Source organism: Rhamphochromis sp. 'chilingali', assembly GCF_963969265.1.
Source record: "Rhamphochromis sp. 'chilingali' genome assembly, chromosome: 7".
In the NCBI taxonomy this organism is placed as follows: Eukaryota; Metazoa; Chordata; class Actinopteri; order Cichliformes; family Cichlidae; genus Rhamphochromis; species Rhamphochromis sp. 'chilingali'.
In genome coordinates, this window is record NC_137934.1 from 30,229,138 (window position 1) to 30,235,809 (window position 6,672).

Below are 6,672 nucleotides of genomic sequence, written 5' to 3' on the forward strand. Positions count from 1 at the left end.
GTGTAAATGTGTGGGATGTGGATGTGGATGTGCGTGTCCATGCCAGATACAGCTGGTGGTAAAGCCAGCTGCTTACTTATGGTGGTATTGCTCATTAGTTGGTGGTTAAAGCCATTCTGGAATTTTGAAGGGCCAAATGCTTCACAGGATCCTGCAGTTGGCGAGATAAGTGTGTGTGTGTGTGTGTGTGTGTGTGTGTGTGTGTGTGTGTGTGTGTGTGTGTGTGTGTGTGTGTGTGTGTGTGTATGGACAGTATTTATATAACAGTGCCAGTACAGTACAGTGCCTGATATGGCATCAAATCGCAGTATTCATCCTAAGAAATATTTCATTTTATCTTTTGTATTTTTTGTTTCCCTACAAAGACAAGTCTAGCGAAAAGGTTTTGAATCATTAATAGGCTAATGATAATACTTGATGGACAGTTTAAGAATCCAATTCCCATTTCTATTTTTGATAAATGTAATTAGCCATAACAATCGGAGAAAGATTTTGAGGCTCCTGAATTTGAATTCCAACCTCCATAAAGTGCTTCATTTCAGGGCAAAGGCCTCCTTTGCCTCAAATTTCAAAGTCCATATTTGGAAAAGTACACTAAATAAGGAAAAACATCCTTTTTCTTTATTAAATATTCTTTGCTTCTGGTGGACCCTTATATCAACTTTGCTAAGCCTAATCTATTGATGCAGGGTGGTTTTACATTCATCTGGCATTGGCATTATGCTAGTAAAAAGCAGAGTGCTTTGTGGATTTACCTTTGACTCCCACGCAGTTCTTGGCTTCTAATTTTCTGATAACAGGAGAACACGAGTTCTCTGCCGAAAAGACACAACTTGAAACTCGAATGTGCAATTACAGCAGAATGAAAGTCAGCGGCTCCTCCATAACATAAGACCACAATGAACGCCTGGTGGTGTTTCAGCTCAACTGCATTTTTAAAGGATTGTGCTCAGAAGCTATAGATGTGCTGCTGATTTTTGGGAATTATTTTCCTCCCACCGTTATGTGTGAAAGTCTTTCCTGAACCACAGTGGCTCAGCCTCCAAATCCTCTGAAAGCAGACTGCTAGAGTCAGTTCTTGCCCCGACCAGCCCTTATCTTAGAATACAGGCTGTTCTAACATTTGACAAAATCCAGACAGATTAGCCCTGACTAGGAGTTAAACGAGTCACCTTCAAAGCCACAAAGATTAAAATCTGACACCAGCGTGCAAAAGGTCCTTGAGCATGCAAGCTGTGCAGTCCACAATGCTGGAAAGAGATCATAATTTAGATGCAGTATTTTCTGCACTGAAAATGATGGATGGGTTACTGATAAACTGTAACAGTCAGGGTATTCAGAAAATTACAATGTTCAAACCTTGAGATTAGATGAAGTCTTTGTTTATTTTGGGTAAAAAAATAAATAAATAAAACTTAGCTTGTATTGTTGTTCATATATTGTATTGCCAGAAACAAATGGGGGTTCTTTTGCTTTTGCATGAGCATTAGAAGATGCAAGTCTGCTGCACTTTTGAAAATAGCACTAGATGTCCATGGACACTGTTCTCTGAGCCAAATTTGGTCACTCAATCATAGCTTTTAATAAACCTACCAAATTACTGTGAAAAAGTGGATTTATGAATTTACTGGGACTCTTTGGATAATTCAGCAACATATTACTTTTTCCTTTTTTTGATTGGGAAGGTGTAAGTGGATGCTTTACATGAAGAATCATTTAATTCTGTCAGTTATGTTGCAATGCTGTTCTCAGTTCTCAAACTTATAGTCTTTGGAAACAAATCCTTCTTTTAGACAGAATCAAGATACTTTAACTAATTACAGTTTCAGCCACATCTGTGGCTTCTGTTAGAGGATGAAATTCAGGTCTGGAGTAGTAGTTCATCAGTAACATTAGTCATACTGAATCATATCAGATTACTGCGACTTGCCTACCTTGCTCACATATGATTTTTATTTTTCTTTCTTTCTAACTTACTGCCATGATATTGATGTCACCAATTTAACACCGGTGAGAAGCAGATGTGCAGTAATAGCCAAATAATAATAGAAAACCATATTTCTTCTCAAAAATATGATCTGTTGTGCAATAATGTCAACTAAAGAAAAAATATGTTTGCAAGGCTGCAATATATTAGCATATTTTGTACTGTAAAATAAAAATCAAAACTTTTTATTGTAACTTTTGGATTGTACTTTTATCCCACATGCAATCCTCATTATTGCTTCAAAGCTTTTTTTACCATCTTTTGACTCTGGTATCAGTTAGTTTTTAGTAATTTAATGTAAGTACTATTTCTATTGTATTTACATGATGAAACCAGTCAGGGTCCTTATACCCCCAATATAAAAATTAAATTTTTAAAAGGTTAATGTAATAAACACACAAGCAAGCAGTCCAGAGATGGATAATTTTTAGTATGGGAAGTTTACCATCTACATGATGAATCCATTGTCATTTGGTAGGATGGAGGTTAATTTACATCCCATACAGGAACAAAGGTTTTCTCAAATCAGGCAGCGCCCAACCATGCATGGAAAAAACCCAACTAAGGAAAAAAAATTTGAATTTTGTGCAGAACCGCTTATTGCTGCTTGTTTTGTTTGTTTGTTTGTTTGTTTGTTTTTGCCAGGAACCTTTGGCTACTGTATGTGTGTGGGTTTTTTTTTTTTGTCTATTTTCAAACAAGATTAAGAAAAAAGATAAATACCAGAATTCTACATCTTTTTCTTGTGTATTTTCTAGGGATGTAGTGTTCGCTACACTCAAAAAAATGAATGAGGTGGATTGTTCAGTGTATATTAATTATTTATTTTCATTTTACTTAAAATATATGTTTTTGTTAAGTTAACATATGTTTTTCTAATCAAGTCTACGTAATTGTGTCTATTATTCAACGTACATAATACTAATGTGTTACTTGATCGCATAACATTTAAGTTAAGTCAATTAGGATCGATATACCTTGTATATCCACAAGGTGGCAGTAATGCAAAAACAGTTGTAATGAAACCGCGCAGAACAAGAAGGTTTCACGGCTTGTGCCTGCTCATGCACAAGACTTCAAATTTAACTGAAAAAGGCTGTTTTGGCGCCAAGCTGCTGTTTCTTTGAGAGGTAAGACCACTTTTTTCTTTGACTATGTTGTGTAGTATCTATATGTCCAGCATGGTTATATTTTGCGTTTGTCTTACAAGACATGTTATATCGTTTGCGTGTGCTTGTTTTACATTAGTTTTACTGGGTCCTGGACATGCTTATTTTGTGGACTGTGTAAGAAACATTTTTATTGTTTTTTGTTTTATTAAGGGATTAGCTACAGGGGTTCATGGGGTTATTCTTTCAAGGGGTTATTTTTCCATTTGCTTTCTTGGGATTCCTTTTCTGTAATCCGAGAGTCGGAAATATCGAATAGGATAGCAAGGATAGCATAAAGTGACATTTAAAATCCAAAAAGTCAAGGGCGAAAGCCACTGTGACACCATTGTTCTGCTCTATCAGTAATCTGTATTATGTAAAAATGGTCTGTAAATACAGCATGTTTCCTAGCGGAGTTATACATATCAATGTAGTTATAAATTACAGTTTGTGAAAGTACACACTTAATTTTTTTAATAAAATTATTCAAGACATATGAGTGGACAGACAATGGAGGTCGACAGACCTGGTGATAATTGCTTCTATAGAAAGTTAGCACATGGCAGTGTCAATCTCTTGCTTTTCTTCTGAGTAGTATTTTATTTAGTTGTAATTCAAACAATAATTTGCTTCTTGAAATTAAGGAATTAATTTTTTTTTTCCTTTATAAATCTCAGATCCTGCCTTTACCTGCTCCCTCCTATACTGATGTGGTGTATGTGGTATTGCTGAGCTTGTATGTGGTATGTGAACTGTTATACTTTTAAAAACAAAACTGTTTTATAAGTTAAGTTTTCTTTTGTGACCCATCCCATGCCCCTGTTATTTCTTCTCCACATCTGAACCATGGTAAAGGTTGCAGTTCAAGGGCCTGAGGCATGAAATTCTTTTCAGATCAGCTGTGATCAATATTTTTTGGAACTTGATAAATAACAATAAAAGCTGTAATGGCTCCATTAGCATTTTGTGTAAATGTTTGTGTTAAAATTATAGCTTTAATGAGGTCTTACTACATTAGTTTTAGTTTGTATATGTGTACATATAGTATGTATATTTACAGTACAGTATGTTGTGTTTGTTGACATATTTTCAGGTGGAAGCAGAATATGTGAGGATTACTACTGCTGCACATGTTCCAAGGCTTTTTACACAACTTGACCAATACACTGACCAGCTCATAAAAGTCTTCAAGAAAAAAGGAGGCGTTGCAGGGAAGAAAATTAGACAAACTTTGGCCCCAGCCACACAGGTGCGTTATTCTGTTGGTAGCAAAATATTATGGCTAATAAGATCATTTTCAAATTTAAACAGCTAGTGTATGGTAGCTGCACAGTGCACTTACATTTATATTAAGCAAGACAAAGTTTGGTACTCAAAACGTTGGAAAATTTAAATTACCTAAACATATGTAAAATCTGATCCCTTGATTTAGGTTAAACCAGAAGTGAATGTTTTTATGTTATGTTTTGAATGCAAAAAAGATGATGTATTAGTTTGTCTTTACCTCCATTATGGACATATATAATGTGGTGGAAACCCTGCCCAACAGGTTAACTATTCATGTCCATGTGATGATTAGTTGGTCTTGTGTACATGTCTATCTGTGCAGTGGCTATGTCATTCATTTTGCGTATAATGTGAGTTTCTGTCATCCTAAAGTATATCTGTTTTCTCTTCCTGTATCTCTGCCACTCTCTACAGAAGGAAACCATTGAAAAGGGGAGGGAGTGTGTCCTCAGGGCACTACCTTTTTACCTGAATGAAGACCCAAGCATCCTCTTCAAAGAATAATTGGTTGGTAATTTTAGTTTAGTTTTTTATCTGTATTAAACCAAATTTTGAATAACTAATGTTGTTGCATGTTGTAATGTTGTTGTTGTTGTAATTTGCATGGAACCTGTTTAAATGTTTTGGGAAATCTTCTTGTATACCCAAACTATTTATATTTATCGTTGAATCTGTAGTCTAAAATAGTGGCGCACTGGGGTGCATGTTCCTAATATTGTGTTTACGTCATTAAAGGGTAGCTTTGGCCCTTTTTCTTTCTTTTTTTAAAACTGGATGCCATTTTTCTATGTTTTTGTGTCTAAGCTACAGCTGTTCAGAGGGAGCTGGAACAAATTACCCTTGCTATCTTTACCATCGAAAGAGCTGATGCCAGCACTCCTCCAGCCGATGTGGGTATAACCATCTAGTGTGTCCTGCATGACCTGGAAGACCTGGCCTCTGCATGTGCACTCTTAATGGGTGGGATATATGCACTGAATCTCAGTTAACCTCAAGACTGAAAGCTAAGAGACAATCAAAAGTATTGAGATTTAAAGGATTTAATTGAGAGATGATACTGCACCAGAAATGTTGAAGGGTAGTGTGTATATTAGCGTTCAAGGCATATTGTTATGAGGTGGAAATATGTTCATATTCAGTTTGTGTTACATTGTGTGCATTGTAAAGGTAATTGCAATACATACTAAAAATAAGGGTAAGTTAGGAGGTTGATCTGATATCCTTGTGTTGGTGTTGTTCCCAGATCATCATACTAAATGTTGTTCCAGGATCAACATTGCAAGTGACCAATCAGAATGTTGTGACGTCATACTTTTGCGACTTCGGGAAAAACCGGCGTAAAACAAAAAACTGTACTTAAGCTGCGTGAAACCGCCTCTGTCCGCCGATCAACTGACCCTAACCCTAACCGTAACCCTTTAATAAACAGTAAGCAGAATTGATATTGTCCTTGCAACATTGGAATTTCATAAATGCACGAATGGCTTGGAATAGAATAACGTCACAACAATGTGATTGGTCACTTGCAATGTTGAACCTGGAACAACATTTTCATGATGGTCTGGGAACAACACCAACACGAGGATATCAGATCATCCAAGTTGGGAATGCAGGATGAATGTATATTTTGTGGACTTTTAAAGACGAACAATTGTTTCCATGTTAAAATGTTTACATCTGAAGTTTTTTGCCCAAACACTGGTAAAATAAATGTTGACAGTGGCGAGTGTTAAATGGTTACTGCTGTGCTGTTGCAAAAAAACTGAACGCTGACAAGCTGTTTTATTGTTAGACCATAATGTTGGCATGTTTTGTTAAAGTTTTATTTGGGATGGTGATGTAATTTTCTTTGATTGCTAATATCAGTGGACTATTTATTATTATTATTATTATTATTATTATTATTATTATTATTATTATTATTATTATTATTATTATTGTTGTTGTTGTTGTTACATAAATTTTTTTTAAATTGTGGCTGTTGAGGTGGACACTTCACTTTGCATTGTTAAAGGAAAGCACTTCATTGGCATTGTGTTACTGGACTGACCCTAAGCAATCATTGCAAATAGCAACTTTGCTATCCATTTTAGACACTAAAAGAAAAAAACACTCACAGACCTTACTAGCATCACATGTGCATAACTCAAGTGTCATCTTATCAATGTGTTATGTGATCTTCAATGCGTTTTTTTTTTTTTTTTCTTCTATTTCTGGTAGATACAGACATTTAATTTAAAGTCTTGA

At 35.5% G+C, this 6,672-nt stretch overlaps 1 long non-coding RNA gene across 2 annotated transcripts; it reads left to right on the top strand.

The window, feature by feature from the left end:
• Positions 1 to 2,800: 2,800 nt before the first annotated feature.
• Positions 2,801 to 6,147, top strand: LOC308399436. Of its 2 annotated transcripts, none has more exons than XR_013972171.1 (5): positions 2,801 to 3,117; positions 3,816 to 3,881; positions 4,232 to 4,387; positions 4,840 to 4,932; positions 5,230 to 6,147. It is a non-coding gene; the product is annotated as an uncharacterized lncRNA (long non-coding RNA). The 2 variants fall into 2 exon arrangements; XR_013972172.1 differs by lacking the exon at positions 2,801 to 3,117 and adding an exon at positions 3,127 to 3,273.
• The last annotated feature ends 525 nt before the right edge of the window (positions 6,148 to 6,672 follow it).